This window comes from Odocoileus virginianus, chromosome 11, assembly GCF_023699985.2.
Source record: "Odocoileus virginianus isolate 20LAN1187 ecotype Illinois chromosome 11, Ovbor_1.2, whole genome shotgun sequence".
In the NCBI taxonomy this organism is placed as follows: domain Eukaryota; kingdom Metazoa; phylum Chordata; class Mammalia; order Artiodactyla; family Cervidae; genus Odocoileus; species Odocoileus virginianus.
In genome coordinates, this window is record NC_069684.1 from 50,850,612 (window position 1) to 50,871,130 (window position 20,519).

The window sequence follows — 20,519 nt, forward strand, 5'->3', positions numbered from 1 at the left end:
GGTTGTCTTGTCACAGCCCCACAGCTTTGGCCAGCAAGAAGACAGTAAGTCCAGGCAGATCTAGACGCTTTATTACGCACAGCGCAGCAGACAGTGTAAGGTCCCTGTTTGCATCAGGTCCTCACTCCCCAAGTCACTTGAACACCACTCAAGGAGCGGGTGTCTGATCCCTGAGGAACCCTGAGCTGCCTTATCCTCCCCTCACCTCACACCCGCAGGAGACAGGATATTTATTACCCTGCAATACAAACAAATTTTCCCTGAGAAGGGGAGAGAGAGGTCTTTATCTTTACTGTCCTGGACTCTCTCCATGAAGGGAAACATTCTCTCTACTCTCCTGGAATGTAAACAAATTTGAGTAAACTGGTTGTTAAAACCTAGCTGAGAAGAATGTGAGAGATTCATAAAGAATTGTCTCCCATCCCCCTAAAAATGTAATGGGGTGTTAACATACTACTCTTTTTTGTTTGATTTTTCCTTCATTTATGAAACAAATATTAATTCATTGATTCACTCATTCAAAATCTATTCACATATTACTAAGTGATTCCTGTGTCTACTGGTAGGTATACTGACTGCTGAGCATAAAGCCATAAGCAAACACATTCCTTACTTTCACGGGGCTAACATTTTGATTGGGGGTCAAAATCTGTTTCCACAGCAATCCTTAGCAGGTGGTATTCACCAGGGCCGACCCAGAAAAATCCAGTTGTCTCTGAAAGAAGGCATGTGCTTAGTCACTCAATCATGTCTGACTCTTTGTGACTCCGTGGACTGTAACCCGCCAGGCTTCTCTATCCATGGGGATTCTCCAGGCAAGAATACTGGAGTGGGTTGCCAAGGTCTCCTCCAGGAGCTCTTCCCAACCCAGGTATCTAACCCAGATCTCCTGCCTTGCAGGTGAATTCTTTACCATCTGAGCCGCCAGGGAAGCCCAAGAAAGTAGGCATAGGCAATCCAACAACTCACAAGATCTTTTCATAAGCACTAAATGAACCTATATATATATAGACTCATTATTAAAGCAAGGAACTGAATGTCAGGGCATATTGAGGGTCCTAACACATTCACTAGGTATTTCTGAGTAGATGGTGTCTTTGTTGCTGGTGAGGAGATCCAGGTAAAAAAGGACTGAAGAGACAAGAAAAGCAATCATTTTCTCCTTAGAATTTAATCTTACCAACAAAGATTCTCCTATTTCCATAATAATTACTAATTTGTTTGTTAGATAATATTTTAGTTTTCATTACATCTGAAAATAATATATGCTTATTGTTAAAAAAAGAAACCCTAAAAATGTGTAGAAAGTGTAAAGGAATGGGTTATCATGCCACATGATGCCACACTCAGATAAAACTATTTTAACTTACCAGAGTAGTATTTCTCTGGTTAACTCAAATTCACATATTCAGATATCTGTGGATTTTGTTTGCCTTTCTTTTCCTGAATTGGCGTTCTATTGTATATAGAGTTTAATTTATATTGCTTTTATCATTTAACTCTTATAATAATATTCTTCCAAAACAATTTTAGTAGCTACACATGAGTTTATCATATAGAGAAGCATTAATTTATTCAACCAGCCCCCTGCTATTGTACTATACCTTCTGTTTGTTTTTCCTTAGGATAAATCGTTTTTTTAAAAAAAGAATTTATTTGGCTACACTGGCTGCAACACTCAGCATCTTTAGTTGCAGTGCTCAGGCTCAGTAGTTGTGGCGTGTGGGCTTAGCTGCCCCGGGGCATGAGGGATCTAGGTCCCCGACCAGGGATAGAACCCATGTCTCCTGCATTGGAAGGCAGACTCTTAATCACTGGATGACCAGGAAAGTCTCAATCAACAGCTTCTTAAATACATCTTTCCCCACATCTCTCTGTTTATGTCATTGGGATTGATTGCCAATAGCAAGATGATCACATTAATGGGTGTGCCCATTATTGCTGAAACACTGTTTCAGCAGAAAATAGAAACACCGTTCTATTTTACATTCTACACTAGATTGTTTTGTTAAACTCAGCTTTTGAGAGGAGGTGGAGGATGGAAGGGTGAGGAGGAAGAAAGGGAAAAGGATGCAGGAAAAGACAGATTCAGAGGCAGACACCACTCACATGTTTGTAATCCAAGAGCTTGTTCTTCCCAGAGTGCAGTGGGTGAGGGCGCTTATCCATTTTCCTGAATTTGGTTCCAGGAATAAGCTCTGGTTGACCAATGCTTCTGGACTCTTCCCCTGTGGTCCCCATCAGAGTCCTCAGTGATTTTCATCATAGATGAGGTCACTGACAAATAAAAGTCTTCAGTTTTAGAACTTTAGAGAGTTCCTCCCCCTTTGCAGGGGCTGAGAAGTATCATAGCCTCAGTCATGTTGCCCAAGACTAACTCTTTAAATAACATCCAGATTACAAATGTAATTTTTCAGAGTGTCTTTGCTTTTGTAGATTTTTTCAAAAGTATTTCATATTAGCTTTAAGAATATTGGAAATTAAGAAGATAATATGAGTAAATAGATTATTCATAGTCTTCACAATCACAGTCACTGTTAACATTTCAGCATTTTTTCTTCCAGGCTGTTATTCATATTTTTTTTTCCTTTTTTAAAATTGTAGTCTTACTCAGCTTTTTTCCACTAAACATTGCCATGAGCGTTTTTCCATGATATTACATAACCTACAAAAACATTCATTTTAATGGCTGCAAGATATCCCAGTGAGAAGAAGAACCATAATTTCTATTGCCATTCCCTGTGGGAAGGCACTTAGAATATTTCTAACTATAAATAATCCATGTCAACACTTCTGTGTATAAAGCTAATTAAAGCAATGTTAGCTTTGCTCTGAGACAGATAATTTTTGGATACAAAATAGTAATAATGGCTAATAAAAATAGTGATGACTTATGGAGCACTCATTAATCTCCAGACATTTTACTTATATTACTCCTATTCACAATGACTTTTTTCAGGTAAATAATAATAGCCCCATCCTGTAAATGAAGACACCAAGACTCAGGCATTAATTTATTCTAAGATGTAATGCTAAAGCTCAACCGAGATACTTTCATTTCAAAATTCTTTTTTTTCCATCCAAATTTACTGTTCTTTTATTATATAAAACAGTGTAAGTATTTTTAAGGATCTTGACACACATCGTGTCCTACTATTTCTGCCATCTTTTCTTCAACATGGAAAGTTTTAATTTTCATGGATCTGTTTATTTGTTTGCATGACTAACATGGATAATAAACATGGATTTGTTTATTTGTTGGACCTAGAATGGTTTTTAGAAGTTTGTTTTGTGAATGTCAGTCTTCCCCTCTACTCTAACGTTGAAAAGTTGGTAAGAATCATTTTTTTCTGTAGTTTGAATTTTTTATATTTAATGACAGTCCATCAAAAAATTTAGTATGTATTCCACATACTAAAGAGAAGAATTTTTCTCTTGAATTCCTAATCACTTACCCTATGCCCATTTATTGCAAATATTCTCTTTCCTGTTAAAAGAGATAAGATGCCTGTATGTAATAGAATGTGTTTCTTTGCTTTCTCCTTTCATTTATCCATTCATTCATTTCGCAAATATTAATTCAATGGCTGCTCTGTGCCAGACACTGTACCAGGTCTTGGAGATACATTCATAAAGACGGCAAATTTACTAAACAAATAAACCAATTATAACTATATAATGGTGCAACCCACTCCAGTATTCTTCCCTGGAGAATCCCATGGAGGGAGGAACCTGGCATGCTATAGTCCATGGAGTCGCAAAGAGTCAGACACAACTGAGTGACTAACACTGTCACTAAAACATTAATAGGTATAACAGCTATAAAGAAAATAGAGAGGCCCAGGATGGTTCGCAGCAAGAGTACCTTAACTTGTATTCTTGCACAAATATCACACTTTTGATTACTGAAGTTTTCTTAATTTTAGTATCTAATAATTTAATATTGCCTCCCTAACTCATTGCTCTTCTTGACTGCTTATTCTTCCAGATGAAAGTAGGAATGATTTTTTTTCAACTTATGAAATTATCACATTGTACTATTGAATTAAATAGCATTAAACAGAATAATGAAATTGGAAGACTTGACATCATTATGATATTCCATAATTCTATCCAGGTTTTCTTTTCTAATTCTCAATAACATTTTATAGTTTTCTCCAATACATTGTTCAGTTTTCTTGTTAAGGTTGATTGCAGGCATTTCACATTTTTCTGCTATTGTAATCAGGATCCCAGTTTTTATTATATTTTATAACTTGTTTTTAATGCTTATAAAAGCAAGCTATTGATTAGTTCTCATATTTTTTTCAATTTTGCTCCTTTCAGTTTTCTATAGATACAGTCCTATCCACAAATAATAAATTTTTTTTTGTTTTTTTTTTTACCAAATCGGCCAGAATTTCCAGAAAAAATGAATCAAAATGCTGATTATGGGTTTCCTTTTCTGTGCTTGGTTTGATGAAACTTTCATTATTTCACTGTTTCATATGATGCTGGTTGATGGTAAGCCTGATACTTTTTAACCAGAATAAGAAAGTATTCATTTATTCCTAATTTTTAAAAAGAGATTTTATGAGGAACAGGGATTGAATTTTATTATTTCTGTGATCTTCTGTAATGTTTTTTTCCTAATGATCTTGATATAGGAGATAGACAGGCCCCTGGGCTGGACAGCTGGTGTTCATCAAGTGGAACAAAATTGAAGCTTTGTTCTCACCCAGACGCTCCAAGGACAAAGCTTGTGGCAGAAGCTGAGCTCTGCTGAAGTCAAGAGAGAAGGCACCCACTCTTGAGGTCAAGGAAAACTTCCCAATCTAGCACAGGAAGGCTTCTTGGGAGACAAAATGGGAGGAGGCCCCACCCCATAGTGAGTGTGGACATGCACTCACAGGCCTCTTTGGTGGGATCCAGTTTAGCAAAGTGTTGCACACACTTCCTGGGGAGAGTCCTAGGACAAGTCAGGTGCAAGAAAGAAACAAGCTAATTGGCCAAAATATAAACAGAGACCCAGAAGGAGTGTCCTATACAAGTGATTTACATCACCCCCTGAGTTCCTCATTCAGGAAGCCTGTCCTCCTCTTCCGGTGTGTATTTCTGCCTCGCTTCTGATTTACTGTGCTTCTCTTCATTAGAGCGGACACCCATACCCTTTCTCTCTGGGAGGTGTATTTCTGCCTTGGTTCTGTTTTGACTACAGAACCTGTTTCTCTGTGTGGTCTCCCACTTGTGCTGTGTCTTCAATAATCAAATTTGTACCTGTTTTTACAGTTTTTGCCTCCTTGAAACATTCTTGCTTTCAAATGGAGGAAAAACCAGGGAACTTTGCTTGTAGACTCTAGCCCCTGGGGGTCTCACAGTTAGGATTCCTGGCTTTCATTCAGGCTACCCAGCTCCAATCCCTGAGCAAGAAACTAAGATCTCTCTTCAGGACTGCTCACTGCTCTCCTTCCAAGATCAATCTCTCTTTTTTATTTTTATTTTTTACTATCTACATAACATGATTTTACTGTCCCCCAATAGTCGTTAACATGGCTTTAATATTTTAAGAAACTCTTGCCTAGGAAGATAAAAGTTGCAAATAAAAGAAGCATCCGGAAAACTTATTTATTTTTTTTTTAATTTTTTTTGATGTGTAGTTGATTGAAAATGTGTCAGTTTCTGCTGTTCAGCAAAGTGAATCAGCAATACATTTACCTGTGTCCACTCTTTTTAAAATTCTTTTCCATATATATAGGTCACTACAGAATATTGAGAAGAGTTCCCCGTGCTATACAGTAGGTCCTTATTAGTTATCTATTCTATATGTGATAGTGTGTATGTGTCAATCCTAATCTCTCAATTTATCCCTCCCTCACCCTTTCTCCCCCTTAGTAACCATAAGTTTGTTTTTCCACAGCTGTGACTTTATTTTTGTTTCATAAATAAGTTTATTTGTACCATTTTTTAGATTTTTCATGTAAGCAATATCGCACCATATTTGTTTTTCTCTGTCTGACTTACTTCACTCAGTTGTAAGTACATTCATGTTGCTGCAGACGACATTATTTCATTCTTCTTAATGGCTGAGTAGTATTCATTTGTGTGTGTATGTGTGTGTATGTGTATATATATATATACACCACATCTTCTTTATCCATTCATCAGTTGATGGACATTTATGTTGCTTCCATATCCTAGCTGTTGTAAATTGTGCTTCAGTGAACATTGGGAGGCATGTATCTTTTCAAATTATGGTTGTCTCTGGGTATATGTCCAGGAGTGGGATTAAAGGATTGTATTGTAGCTCTATTTTTTGTTTTTTAAGGAACCCACATGCCATGGCAGTTCAAATGCAGGTTGTAAAAGAGTTTCCAGACACAGTATTGCAGAAAGAAGTCAGTATACTAAGAAAAAAGAGCAGAGATAACATGGGCATTGCAAGCACAGTGGGCTGACACCTCCTGACAGGCCAGGGAGAGCCGATGCTTTTTGTGGATTAGAAGCCAATTTTTATAGTCTCAAAACAAAGAAAACTCCTGCTGGAGGGTTGGAATTAGGTGACTGGTTAGGGTGCTACAGAGTAACTATTAGGGTGGGTGTTTTGGCATAAATCTGGGTCAGAAACCTGGCCAGTAAGGAACAGGGGGCTTTTGGCAGTGATTACAATGGGGTTCAGTCAGTTCTGGAGATGGCCTTCTTTTCAGGCTCTGCTTTAGCAGCCTCAGTACAAGGCCTACAACCTGTGGCCTTGGGATAGGACACCACACTCTATATGGTTTTCCACAGTGGATGCACAAATTTACATTCCCACCAACTGTGTAGGAGGGTTCCCTTTTCTCCACACCTTCTCCAGCTTTTACTGTTTATTGTTTTCTTGATGATGGCCATTCTGGCCAGTGTTATGTGATACCTCATTGAAGTTGTGATTTGCATTTCTCTAATAACTAGTGATGTCGAGCACCTAATAACTTTCAATGTAAGATAATTATTTCTTTAGTTCATAGCTGTTGCATTGGTCACATTTGCTTTGACAATTTGGTGATTTTTTCCCCCCTAAAGATGACTGCAACATTCTTGAGTACTTTGGTAACTTTGAAAAGAGACTAGAGCCTGGAGCTAGCCCACCTTGGAAGTGTAGGAACAGCACTGTGAAGTCAAGTGGAATATGTTCAAGCTTCTGAAGAATAAACCCAAACTCCTACCAGTCATCCGAGTGAGGACCACTGCAGAAGGTTCTGTAATTTGGGGGAACATTCATTTTTCTGAGAGAATAATGAATTGATTTGATAATGGAAGGGGCATGATGGTTTTCAATGTTATAGAGAGTCAAAAATTTGGTGCAAGTCCTCTTCCTGGCATGCAGTGCTGTTCCTGGACTTTTATATGGTTTGGTCTGGTAAGTTTGATGAAGGAAATAGCCAAATACAATTTGAAAAGTTAAGTTAATCTTGGCCATAAGTTTGGACTCTTGCAATTACACACAGGAGTCTTGACTCGCTGAGTTGCCCATCTCAATGACCATTTATTCATGAATATTTATTGGTACTCTTACATGTCCTGCACTGGGCTAGAGTATCTTAAAAATGTAAGTTTTATTATAACTCAGGTATTGTGAGGCCAACAGATTAGGAGATGGCTGCCACTGAAAAATAGTCTGTTACTTCACAGGGTTACCCTCCCTGCTTGCTATTTTTCCACAGGTTTGCTATGGCAATTCTGGGCCTTTTACGGTTCCATGATGAATTTTAGGATTTATTTGTTCTAGTTTAGTGAAAAATGTCATTGTTAATTTGATAGTGATTGCAGTAAATCTGTAGATTGCTTTCGGTAGTATCAGCATTTTAACAATATCTCCTCCAATCCAAGAGCATGGGATATGCAAACAGCTCATACAACTCAAGAACAACAACAACTTTAAAAATCCAACTTTAAAAAATGGGCAGAATACCTAAATAGACATTTCTCCAAAGACAAACAGATGGCCAACAGGCCCACAGAAAGATGTTCAACATCACTAATTATTAGAGAAATGCACATCAAAACTACAATAAGGTACCTACCACATCACATCAGTCAGAAGGGCCACCTTAAAAAAATCTACAAATAACATGCCGGAGAGGATATGTAGAGAAGGGAACTCTCCTACACTGTTGGTGGGACTATAAATTGGTGCAGCCACTATAAAAAAAGAGCATGAAGCTTCTTAAAAAACTAAAATAAAGTTGCCATATGATCCAGCAATCCCACTCCTGGGCCTATATCTGGACAAAACTATAATTTGAAAAGATACATGCACCCCAATGTTCAGGGCTTCTCTGGTGGCTCAGATGGTAAAGAAACTGCCTGCAGTGCAAGAGACCCAAGTTCGGTCCCTGGGTCAGGAAAATCCCCCGGAGGAGGCAATGGCAACCCACTCCAGTATTCTTGCCTGGAGAACCCAATGGGCAGAGGAGCCTGGCAGGCTACAGTCCATGGGGTAGCAAAGAGTCCGTAGCAGCACTATTTACAATAGCCAAGACATGAAAGCAACCTAAGTGTCCATCAAGAGAGGGAGGGATAAAGACGATGCGGTAATATATATATATATATATACAATGCACTATTACTCAGCTACCAAAAAAAATGAAATAATGCCATTTGTAGCAACATGGACGGACCTATAGATTATCATGGTAAGTGAAGTAAGTCAGATGGAGAAAGGCAAATGTCACATGATATCATATATATGTGAAATCTAAAATATGACACAAATAAACTTATCTGCAAAACAGAAACAGACTCAAGGACACAGAACAGACTTGTGGTCGCCACAGGACAGGGAGGTGGGAGGGGTAAATTAGGAGTTTGGGATTAACAGATATACATTCATATATACAAAATAGATAAACAGCAAAGTCCTACTGTATAGCACAGGGAACTGTATTCAATATCCTGTAATAAAGCATAATAGAAAAGAATATGAAAAAGAAAGTATATATGTGCATGTATGATGCTACTAAGTCACTTCAGTCGTGTCCGACTCTGTGATACCTCATAGACGGCAGCCCACCAGGCTCCCCCATCCCTGGGATTCTCCAGGCAAGAACACTGGAGTGGGCTGCCATTTCCTTCTCCAGTGCATGAAAGTGAAAAGTGAAAGTGAACTCGCTCAGTCGTGTCCGACTCTTTGCGACCCCATGGACCTCAGCCTACCAGGCTCCTCCATCCATCGGATTTTCCAGGCAAGAGTACTGGAGGGGGTCGCCATTGCCTTCTCCGTGTGCATGTATATATATATATAAATATGTATGTGTGTATAACTGATTCACTTTGCTATATACCAGAAAAACAGAGTAGTAAATTAACTACAATTCAATAAAAAAATAAATTTTAAAAAAAGAATAGAGAATTGTTTCAATTAATAATGGTTAATCATTTATTCAGTTTTTAGATTATTTATTGGTTAAATACATGATTAAACTAAAAAACTGCAGGGTTTTTTTCCTTACAAGTCTCCTTTGCCATTTGCGAGGATTATTTTATGATGCAGAACAGTATCAAGAAAACAGAGAACTTTTCATCTTGCTGAGATTGTTTTCATCAGCAGTTGAAAGGGGGCACAGTTTCAAGGCTGAGCAACATAATTCCACTTTTTAGCACGTAGAAAAAAAAGTAATGGGCTAAGGATCTGAGAACTCACAGTACTGAAAGGAGAGGACAGCACAGCAGTATTAACAAATATATTTCAGGACATGAGAAGTTTTTCCACTTTGCACTTAAAAGCAATTCCAATTTTTACTGATGTTCTTAAAGAATATCACAGAGGATATAGTTCTAAACCATTGCAACATGTCTTAAAATCCTTTTTTTTTTTTCTTTCCTCTCAATCTTGCTTCTCCACCTTGTTGTTCAAAGCCTCTCTCTCCATTTCATTTCCAGCTCGCTGCCAACCCTCCCCTATAACTCATCCAAGTGACTCTTAACTCCTTTGACTCCCATCCTCCCCCCACTCCCGCAGCCCTGACTCTTGGATCTATTTTTTCTCTCTCTAACCAGATATTTGCTTCCTTTTTGATGGAAAAGTTCTGGCCTCTTCCGTTAGATGCTCCAGCCCAGGCATTGAGCTGACAAGTTCAAACTTTCTCTTAGAAGGGGAGAGGGAGGAAGTTTCAGTGATTCTCTTTCTTTCACTTTCAGGGGTATGGGGAAAGTGCTGTAAATCTCATAATTTAACTTTTTCTTTGTGACTCTTATCATCATGTAGCAGTATCTTCAGGATCAAACTTAGGGTGTAGATCTAGAAAAAATGGCCCACAGAATGCAATTGGCATGCTTTTAGTCCAGACCAGGGATCCTTGGGTGTGATGGGTGCAGGGGCTAGGAGAGGGAAGAGGAAAGTTTATTTCCAGGGGGACTTTTTCAAATTCTCCATGTCCCTGGAAATCCTGAGTGCTTTCAGCTGAGTATCACCTTGACGTCTCCTGCATTCAGTTTATCAGCCCTGCTTTTGGTTTACCAGTAAATGCTGTTGACTTCAGAAAAGTCCAGAATCTAATCACTTTTTAGCACTTTTTCAGCCACCACTCTAGTCCAATGTGTGATCAACTCCCACTTATTACTGAAGTAGCAAACCTGTATTCATTTCCATTGCTGCTATAACAAATTACCACAAACTTAGTGGCTTAAGACAACACAAATGTATTATCTTACAGTTCTGGAGGTCTGAAGTCCAAAATGGATCTCAGTGGTCTAAATTCAAGATGTCAGTAAGGCTGCTTTCCTTTCTGGCTCTAGAGGAGAATTTGGGTCCTTGCCTTTTCAAGCTCCTGTAGACCACTTGCATTGCTTGGCTCATAGTCAAGTCTTTCTCACACTGCATCATTTTCTCAATCTCCTGCCTCACTCTTGCACTTACAAGGACTTTTGTGACTACATTCATCCAACCTGGAAAATCCAGGATAATATCTCCATCTCAAGGTCAACTGACTAGCAATCATAATTCCATCTGCAACTTTAATTTCCCTTGCCTGTAAAATAACATATCCACAGCTTCCAGAATTAAGATGTGGACATCTTTGGGAGGATCTTATTCTGCTTCCCACACCTCTAACTCATCTCCCAGCTTTCACTTGCCTAATTTCAATCTGTTTTCCACACGGCAGCCAAAGTGATCCTATTAAGCTATTTATCACATCACTCCACTCTGCTCAAAACCTTCCCACACTTCCCACTTCATAATCCCAACACCTCTCAACATCACCAAACTTCTTACTGGCTCTATTAATAAATTCAGACTTAAATTGAAGAAAGTGGGGAAAACCACTAGACCATTCAGGTATGACCTAAATCAAATCCCTTATGCTTATACAGTGGAAGTGAGAAATAGATTTAAGGGACTAGATCTGATAGACAGAGTGCCTGATGAACTATGGACGGAGGTTTGTGACATTGTACAGGAGACAGGGATCAAGACCATCCCCAAGGAAAAGAAATGCAAAAAAGCAAAATGGCTGTCTGAGGAGGCCTTACAAATAGCTGTGAAAAGAAGAGAAGTGAAAAGCAAAGGAGAAAAAGAAAGATATACCCATCTGAACGCAGAGTTCCAAAGAATAGCAAGGAGAGATAAGAAAGCCTTCCTCAGCGATCAATGCAAAGAAATAGAGGAAAACAATAAAATGTGAAAGACTAGAGATCTTGTCAAGAAAATGAGAGATACCAAGGGAACATTTCATGCAAAGATGGGCACAATAAAGGACAGAAATGGTAGGGACCTAACAGAAGCAGAAGATATTAAGAAGAGGTGGCAAGAATACACAGAAAAACTGTACCAAAAAGATCTTCACAACCCAGATAATCATGATGGTGTGGTGTGATCACTCACTTAGAGCCAGACATCCTGGAATGTGAAGTCAAGTGGGCCTTAGGAAGCATCACTATGAACAAAGCTAGTGGAGGTGATAGAATTCCAGTCGAGCTATTTCAAATCCTAAAAGATGATGCTCTGAAAGTGCTGCACTCAATATGTCAGCAAATTTGGAAAACTCAGCAGTGGCCACAGGACTGGAAAAAGGTCAGTTTTCATTCCAATCCCAAAGAAAGGCAATGCCAAAGAATGCTCAAACTGCCGCACAATTGCACTCATCCCACACGCTAGCAAAGTAATGCTCAAAATTCTCCAAGCCAGGCTTCAGCAATATGTGAACTGTGAACTTCCAGATGTTCAAGCTGGTTTTAGAAAAGGCAAAGGAACCGGAGATCAAATTGCCAACATCTGCTGAATCATCGAAAAAGCAAGAGAGTTCCAGAAAAACATCTATTTCTGCTTTACTGACTATGCCAAAGCCTTGACTCTGTGGATCACAATAAACTGTGGAAAATTCTGAAAGAGATGGGAATACCAGACCACCTGACCTGCCTCTTGAGAAACCTGTATGCTGGTCAGGAAGCAACAGTTAGACCTGGACATGAGACAACAGACTGGTTCCAAATAGGAAAAGGAGTATGTCAAGGCTGTATATTGTCACCCTGCTTATTTAACTTATATGCAGAGTACATCATGAGAAACGCTCGGCTTGAGGAAGCACAAGCTGGAATCAAGATTGCCAGGAGAAATATCAATAACCTCAGATATGCAGATGACACTACCCTTATGGCAGAAAGTGAAGAGGAACTAAAAAGCCTCTTGATGAAAGTGAAAGAGGAGAGTGAAAAAGTTGGCTTAAAGCTCAACATTCAGAAAACTAAGATCATGGCATCCGATCCCATCACTTCATGGCAAATAAAGGAGAAACAGTGGAAACAGTGGCTGACTTTATTTTGGGGGGCTCCAAAATCACTGCAGATGGTGATTGCAGCCATGAAATTAAAAGATGCTTACTCCCTGGAAGAAAAGTTATGACCAACCTAGGTAGCATATTAAAAAGCAGAGACATTACTTTTCCAACAAAGGTCCATCTAGTCAAGGTTATGGTTTTTCCAGTGGTCATGTATGGATGTGAGAGTTGGACTATAAAGAAAGCTGAGTGCCAAAGAATTGATGTTTTTGAACTGTGGTGTTGAAGAAGACTCTTGAGAGTCCCTTGGACTGCAAGGCGATCCAACCTGTCCATCCTAAAGGAAATCAGTCCTGGGTGTTCACTGGAAGGACTGAAGCTGAAGCTGAAACTCCAGTACTTTGGCCCCGTGATGCGAAGAGCTGACTCATTGGAAAAGACCCTGATGCTGGGAAAGATTGAGGGCAAGAGGAGAAGGGGACGATATAGGATGAGATGGTTGGATGCCATCACCGACTCAATGGACATGGATTTGAGTGGACTCCGGGAGTTGGTGATGGACAGGGAGGCCTGGCATGCTACGGTTCATGGGGTCGCAAAGAGTCGGACACAACTGAGCGACTGAACTGAATAAATTCGCTAATATTGAATAATCCTATCCTTTCCGGCATTGACCCTACAGCATTGCGGACTGCATTTTTTGTGCTCATGTTTCATTTAGAACGTATTTGTCCGTGTTCATCACTGAGGTAGGCCTTTTGCTTCCTCTGGTATCCTCACTTGGTTTTGCTTTGTACAATAGGTAGAAAGCTATGCATCTTCTGTAGCTCAGAGAAATTGAAACAGCATAGAAAACTTTAGCGCCTTAAAATTTTGAAAAAATTCTGTGTATTTTAATTTTTTTAATTTAAGGGAGCCTAAAACAATTGAGCATAACAAATATTAAGTAGTAAGGTGACAAAGTTTCATAGAGCAAATATTTTCAGAATACATGTAATTTGGCCTTCCCTGGTGGCTCAGTGGTAAAGAGTCTGTCTGCCAATGCAGGAGACACAGGTTCAATCCCTGATCTGGGAAGATCTCACATGCAGCAGAGCAACAAAGCCCATGTATCACAACTGCGGAGCCTGTGTTCTAGCGTCTGGGAGCCACAACTGCTGAAGCCTGGGCACCTAGAGCCAATGCTCCGCAGCAAGAGAAGCCCACACACCACAACTAGAGGGTAGCCCGAGCAGCAGTGAAGACCCAGCACAACCAGAAATAAATAAATAAAATTTATATTTTAAAAAATACATGCCATTTGTTGCCTTTCTCCAGGGTCCTTCTCATTCTGTTTATTCATTCTAATCCAAATAGAATACAAAACCTTCAATTATGGTTCTCCTTTCTACCATGTCCAGGCCTATCTTATAATCTACACTGTAACACTGCCAGGATCTCAAGCCAACTGGTCTCCAGAAGTCTCTCACTCTTAGCCAGGTAGCTGCCTCAGTTCACAGGCATTCTGCTCACCTGGGTAGACTGAGGGGGCTATTTGAAGAGAAGGCCTGGGGTCGGTTTCCAGGACCCTGGAGAAGCTGGGAAATACTTCCCCAATTCTTTCCACCCAAAGAGTCCCCTACATGCACCCTCTGACAGGCCAGACTGAAAATGCAATTGGTTACAGTTCTCCCCACACACGCTAAGACACTTCAAGCCACCATGACAACATACCATAGGCTGGTGCCTTAAACAACACACACTTCTTCCTCATAGTTATAGAGACCAGCAAGTCCCAGATCGAGGTGCCTGTGTGGTTGATTTCTGATAAGAATGCTCTTCCTGGCTTGTCGACAGCTGCCTTCTTGCCCTGTGCTCGTGTGGCGGAGAGAAGGGGCAAGCTCTCTGGTCTTTTCTTATAAGGACACTAATTCCATCATGAAGATCCCACCCTCAAGACCTCATCTAAACCCAGTTATCTCTCAAAAGCCCCAAATCCTAATACCATCACACTGTGGGTTAGAGCTTCCATGGATGAATCTGGATTGGGAGGGAACATAATTCAATCTACAGGGCTTCCCAGGTGGTTCAGTGGTGAAGAATCCTCCTGCCAAAGTGGGAGCCACAGGAGACATGGGTAGGAATATCCCCTGGAGGAGGAAATGGCAACCTATTCTTGCTGGAATAATCCCATGGACAGAGGAGCCTGGTGGGCTACAGTCCCTGGGGTCCCAGAGTAGAACGCCACTGAGCATGCATGCATGCAACAATTCAGTCCACAGCAGACAGCCATCTCTAGTTAGTAGGTCGGTCATCTTCCACATTAATCTAGTAGAAGAATCAAATGTTGTCACCTCCCCCCACTGCACACACACACATACAAACACAGCCTCTTTTATCTGAATTAAAAGCTACTGACAAGTTTGCATGCTGTTATTCTCCTGAACATCGCCTCAGTCAATTTTTATAATCCACCTCTACAAGAAAGCCCTTCAGACACTGCTCTCAGAAAGAGCCTAAACCCATTATAAAGAGTCCCATGTTAAATGCTAAATATGTAAACATGACTTTAGAACTGAGACTGCAAGTTCACTCTATACCTTAGAACAAGACTTTGTTGCCCTGAAGAGCTGACGGGAGCAGTTCTGGAAGTCTTGACTGCCAAATAAAGTGAGGGGCTTTACTGATCCACTAAACCACATCATGGCTATGAGTCCTGGGCTTTCTTGTGTTTCAGATGAAAACTAAGAGAGAATTAGCTATACGTGCTGCTTCCATGCATTCTCCCAGTGTTTGCTACAGAGTGTGGAACATCCCTACTACAATGTGAAGGGAAGCACTCCAGGTTCCCCCATCCACTTCACTCCCTTGCCCCACCCTGACACTGCATTCAGCACTGCATTCAGCCTCAGAGGTGTATCAACCACACAAGAGGAAAGACAGTCAACAACATTGCTCCCAGCCAGCCAGAGTGGCATGGACATTCATAGCAGTGACCATGGCATAGTTACCAAGATCAATATGTTTTCCTCTCTCTTTTAACATCTCAAATCAATGAGAGAAGTTACTGCATATCATAAAGTGATGGTATGACCAAAAGCCACATAAGACCATTAGCTCCATTTGGTTACAATGGCAATCTGTGTAAGACCCGATCCCCAGCTGCAGACAACATACAGTAGAGTTGGGGAAACAACAATACAACAGGAGATTATCCATGTAAGTATTTAGTGTATCACATACCTGGCACATAGTGTGGATTCAAAGAGCATCATCTGTTAGTACCATTACGATTGCTATTGTTAAGTTCAGGCTGTGGTGGGGCTTCCCTGGTCTAGTGGTTAACAATCTGCCTTGCAATGCAGGGGGACATGGGTTTAATCCCTGATCAGGGAAGTAAGATCCCACATGTGTCAGGGCTACTAAGTCCCCATGCCACAACTACTGAGCCCATGCGTTCTAGAGCCAGAGTGCTGCAATGAAGACCCAGCAGAGCGAAAGTAAAAAACAAAGTTAAAAAAAAAAGTGAAGCTGTGGTTAGAAGCAAGAGAACCATGTTGAGAAGCATTCATATCTTTGCTACTTCCATGGTCACCATCCACCCCCTCTCCCTCCAAGGGCCAGGAGGTCTGAAAATGAGCCAGCACTAGGTCTCCAGGGACAGAAACCAGGAACAGGCATCTAGCCTGAGCTGTCTCAGGGGTATAAAGAGTCAGAAGATGGGGCACTGAGACAAGACCTGAAGAAATGCAAGAGTCAGGGCCCAGAGAGCCAGAGTGAAAACCCAAATCCAAATGCTCTTTGTGAGCAAGAAAGAAGCTGGGGGTCGGGGGCCAGGTAGGCCAGAGTAGCAAAGAAGCCAGTTTGAAGCAAATCAAGGAGGATCCTGGGAGGCTGTCCAAAAGAATGCTGGAATAGCCACAGATCACCCTGACAGGCTGCCGGGCATGGCCACGTCTAACCATCAGGAAGCGTATCAACTACACTGTACAGAATATGACAGGTAACTAGCTCTTGACTTGGGGGCCTGAGGTCGAGCCGCAGCGGCATCACCTGGAAACTTGTTTGAAATGCAAATTCTCAAGCCCCACTCCTGACCTGCTGAATATGAAACCCCCTGGGCTTCCTTAGAATCTGTTTGCATTGCAGGAGCTGCAGGAGACACAGGTTCAATCCCTGGGTCAGGGAAATCTGCTGGAGGAGGACATGGCAACCCACTCCAGTATTCTTGCCTGGAGTATCTCTTGGACAGAGGAACCTGGCTGTAGTCCATAGGGTCGCAAAGAGATGAACATGACTTAAGCAACTTAGCACGCATGCACTCAAAGGTGAGCCCAGTGTCTGCCCTCAGGAAGTACAGTAAGACAAACTTCTAAAATTAGCATTTCTCTACTTTAGCTATGCCCTAAGATCACCAGAGCAACTCACCCTACATCGATAACATCAAAATCTTTGAGGGATGGGGTCATGGGGCATTTACCTGTTATTTTTTAAATGCCCTGGACAATTCCAGGGGTGGAAAATTACTAACTTCAAAAAACCTTCCTTAGGAGAAATCCCTTTATAAATGAAGGGTATTAATATATCATTGCTGTTCCCTGGGCTGGAAATGGTGAGAGACCATATGTTCCAATTTTATCAGCCCTCTTCTCTGGGTTTCATATAGCCTTAAATGAGATGGCTTATTGGAAGGACCTCTAACATCAACTGGCTGTAGTTGGTAAGGCTTTCTACCCTCCCGCCCAACAGATAACTCCTCAAGTGTCAGAGTAGAAAGTATAATCCTTTAAAGTGAGTAACGGCATGCTTTCCAGAAACCTGGGATCAACAGAATCAAAATGTGTGTATCATCTCACAAATGACTGAGTAAAGACCAAATACTTCTTCAACTGAGATGAAAATTAACTCTGAAGTCAATACAGGTTCATTGTGTTCCTTGCAATGGAGTATCTGCTTACTAATTTCATCTGGGGCTTAAATTATTACTGTCTTCTCAGCATTTCAATCTTTTTTTCAATTTTTTTATGCTTCTCTACTGAATTTTAATCAGTTATTATGCCCTCTCTGGCTTTTCCTCTTTCCTTCTCTGAATTCCTCCAGCTCATCCCTCCTCCTTTTCACACTGTCTGAGAAACGCCACGTAGATTTCATGTGAATTACATGTCCTTGGGACTGTGGAGGTGCTTGTGTTAAGACCAGGGGCAGTTACCTCCAGCCATAATGGCCATAATAATTAGATGCAATTATTTGCTAAGTGTGCTTACAAATTTACCAGAGAGCCTAGATTAATTGCCATCCATATCTTAAAGCTTCCCATCACCTTAAGGGGCCACTTAATCCCTTCCTTCCTCTAAACTAATTAATCCACAAGCAATATGTGCTTAATAGTCTCTGAATAATTACCAAGCCGGTCCAGTCTTTGCTAAGCTCAGCCCAACTGAGGCAGTCACGCAAGGTCCCCAGGGCAGCAGCACCAACCCAGCTTCCTATATGCGGAGCTGCATCCCCGGGCATCCTGCTCTGCTTGCCTCCTTGCCAGCAGGTGAACCCCCTCTCTCCATGATAATGTTTCTGAATATTTATTTGCTTCTTTTTTGAATGAGGAGGGATGTGACATGGAAGCAGAAATAACCTTGCATTCCTACAAAGTCAGCTTTTTCATGCCTAACTCAACCTTTCATTGAGCAGCAGTGGTGATCGAAGGAGGGCGGGAGGTAGGGAACTGCACCGACTGCCTTAAACAGCGAGCTGTAAGCGACTGGGTGAGCAGTGTGAGGCTTCCCGCAGCAACCTGTTTACATGCTGTAGATTAACCAGCACCCAATTTCACTCCCCAGCCACCTGTGCCTTGCACTTCACAGCCATTGCCAGCATCTCCACATTGTAAGAAAAGCATGTGTTTTGGTTCACAAGCACCTTCGCATCTCATTTTCACTGAGAACAATTCTGGTGACTTGACTTAGGAAGTTTCCTCTCCATCTTACAAATAGCAGAAATGAGGCTCCAGGAGTTTCAGTGACTTGCCTCAGGCAGAACTCAGACTCTTGATTCCTGACTGCAGTTCCTTGGGGAAACTACACTGCTTCTCTGGGGAAACTTAAAATATTCCAGAAATACCTTCTGAGAGCTGATGCTCACCCACCCACCAATCTCCATGTTGAAAGTTCCAAACTAGAGATGTTCCGTTTGGCTGGGACCCGGGGTCTGAGTTAAAGTATGCTACCCTTGGAAGGTTAGCACCTTCAGTTTCCATGGAACACGAACAAGACCTTGATTAAACTTCATGATCAGAATGTTGTATGCTGAGTGGAGACTGAGGGTCTAGGAAAGAAGAGACAGCTTTGTTGAGAACAGGAAAGGAGAGGTGGGCTGAAGCAGGCCAGCCCCGAGAACGCAGGCGCGGAGTACGCCCTGGGATGTGGGGTGGGGAACGTGAATGTGGACCGAGACCAGAGGTCAGAGAAACGGGAGGTATCAGCTCCATACCTCATCACTTAGCTTCAGCGCAGCCTCACCTCCTAGAACCAACATGTGCCACCAGGCTGAAATTTCTTCTCTGCTCAGGTCTAAAAGGCCGAGGACACAGCCCATCTCAAAGAGGGACGGAAGAGGCAATCAACAGGAGTCCCAGGCCTGTGCTGCACTCAGATCCTTCCCCTTTCTTTTGTCCAAGGCTGACACTTTCCCCCATGCCTTTTGCTAAAACAGCAGAAACCTGGATTTTGTCATGGGATGAAGCAAGGTATGAAATCACAAGCCATTTCATTGTGGTTAGTCTCCTTTGAGGGATTCCTAGGTGGGTGACGCTAGAGGTAAAGAGTCCACCTGTCAATGTAGGAGACTCGAATTTGATCCCTTAGGAAAGTTCCCCTGGAAGAGGACACAGCAACCCACTCCAGTATTCTCGCCTGGAGAATTCCATGGACAGAGGAGCCTGGTGGCTACAGTCCATGGGATCACAAAGAGCCGGACATGACTGAGCAATTAACACTTTCACATTTTCACTTTCTTTCAGGCTCCCTTTGAAAAACCTGGGATTTAAAACAGGTTAACACTCTTTTAGTGCCCCCTTCAGATATATGTATATATGTATATACACATATACACACTTATACTCGTCAATCATTGTAAATCAATGTGCTTCAATTTTTAAAAAATAACAAAGTCGATCTTGAGTGCTCAAAAAAAAAAAAAAAAACTTGGTTAAATATGCGGACAAAAAAATGCCACCTGCCATAACAGTAAACAAAGGATATAGCAACCATCAAACCATCACCCACCATAGCCACCTCAACTGTGCAATCTGAGGGGGATTCAAGAAGAAGAAAAACAGGATACTGGCCCTCAGTAGTTAAGATGAGTGTCAAAGGAATGATTTCAATGAGCCTATTGCAGGAAGGGGGACCCCTTCCAAGACCAGAGAGTGGGGCTTGTCTAACACCTGGAAATGAATTGTCCGAGGTGACACACAGGCTGACAAAGCAAGAGACTTCATTAGGAAGGGGCATGCAGGTGGCAAGCAGAAGGGTCAGGGAAGCCAGGAGAACTGTTCTGCCATGTGGCTCAAAATCTCAGGTCTGATGGTAATAGGGTTAGTTTCCCGGTTGTCTCTGGCCAGTCATTCTGACTCAAGGTCCTTCCTAGTGGCATGCGCATCATTCAGCCAAGATGGATGCCAGTGAGGAGGAGTCTGGGAGGTTTTTAGGACATATGGACTGGCATCTCTTCTCTCCTTTTGACCTTTCCCAAATTCTTCTGGTTGGTGGTAGCTTATTAGTTCCATATTCCTTACCAAGACCTCTGTTGTAA